The sequence below is a fragment of the Electrona antarctica genome, assembly GCF_951216825.1.
Source record: "Electrona antarctica genome assembly, chromosome: 3".
In the NCBI taxonomy this organism is placed as follows: Eukaryota; Metazoa; Chordata; class Actinopteri; order Myctophiformes; family Myctophidae; genus Electrona; species Electrona antarctica.
The window spans coordinates 51,089,826-51,091,713 of record NC_136808.1 but is presented as its reverse complement, the minus strand read 5'-3'; positions in this window follow the sequence as shown (position 1 = coordinate 51,091,713).

Genomic DNA, 1,888 nt, shown 5'->3' with positions numbered 1-1,888 from the left:
ATGTTTAGGGAGCCACAGGATTGCGGACATTTCTTCCTTTGATTCATTCTCATGGTCAGATGCAAGAAAACCTAGGGATGATTCCAGATTTGTACTTCCACCATACACTATACAATTAAGGGCTATTGAACTTAAGATGGATGAGGGGCCACTCCAAAATTCCAAAAGTCCAAGGGCTGCAAGCTAAAAACGTCAGTATTATTTTGAAATGTTTACAAATGTATTGTGTGACAGACTACACAGACTAGTCAAAAAAAAGGAAACACAGTAAAAAGCCACATTTCCATCTATAATACCAAACCCCAATGAAGAAAAACATAGTGATTCGTGATGAAGTTACAAAATGAGTCTTCAGTCACAAAATGTGAAGAGAACATATTATCACAGGTGAATAAATAAGTAAGTGGTTAATTCTCAAATGAAATCAGGCCAGATCACTTTCTCTTGGAACAAACAATGCTATACCTACAATCTTGTTCAAAACAATGAAAATAACGATGTTTTTATTGGTGACGGGCCGCAGGTACATTAAGCAGGGGCCGCAGGTTGAGTAGCACTGACTAACCCTAACCCTAACCTTTCATTGGAGGTGGAAAACCAACATGGGACGCATTAAGGCATCGCTAATTCAAAGACGTTACATTTTTAGCTGTGATGGCCATGCAGCGTGCATTGGTTGAACTTTATCACAAATGATGTGCTTTAATATGTCTGCTTATATTTATACAAGCAGACAAACACATTCACAACTCATTTAATGATACAATACAATATCTATTTGTTGAGGTTGCTTGTCAAAAAACAAACATGAACAAATGAACATTGACATGAACTAGGGGTGTAAGAACACATTTAACACAATACGAACACAATATTCGTTAATTTATAGCGATACGATAAAATGATTTCAAATCGATACATTAACCATTTAGCCAAAACTCCTATTTGTGGGAAACCATTTGGTCTTAGTCCTATATAGTCTTCTGAAATTGTCTTTTAGTTTTATAGTCAACAAAATTAACACTGGTGGGAAATGTATACTGTATGTGTACAGTGCAGGATTTGTCTTTTAAAGATGGAGTGCCACAATTTTTGTATTTTTCCAGTTTTTCATGTGTTGATGAGGTGACAGTACTTCATTAGACATTAGTTTTTATGTGCAATGGTGTATTAACTTTGTATTTAGGGTTTCTTCCTGGAGGCTGAACCCATGACAGTCAAACGGGCCAATGAAATAAACAGTAATATAGTGACATCACACTATCAGCCCCTCCCCTAACCGATCCCCCTTTATCATACAACTACAGCTGTGGGTGCGGCTTCAGTTCAGGTGGATCACCACCCATCACCACCCAACATTTTAACAAATACTGTACACTTTTTGGAAAAAGTTCTTCCTCCTTATATTATAATAATACCTGATGATCGTGTTTTAGGGTGGACAAAAATCGTGGCACTCCATCTTTAAGGGAAACAGGTAATATTATGGGTATAAATAAGTAAACACTGGCAACATAGACATTGTATTTGACCAAATATGGACAAACCCACATCTTGACACGCATGCAGATACTCCACGTATGTAAAGGGATATAGTGATATGTAATTTAGCATGAAGCCCTCTTGTTTTAACATTTCTAAATAAAAGGCACACGTTCTTAGCATCGATACAATCGATTCTTTGCAAGGCGATATGATTTTAGATCGATGCAATTCACACAAATAATATTTTGCTGTTTACAATATCGATGTTTGAAATGTATTGCATTTAAAATCAATGCATTGACAGTTACTATATCGTTACACCCCTAACCTATTTCCATTAATGGTTAAAATGTTCATAACACTGTTTTAATAATGGCACTTCAGTTGAGTGGTAATTTTATGA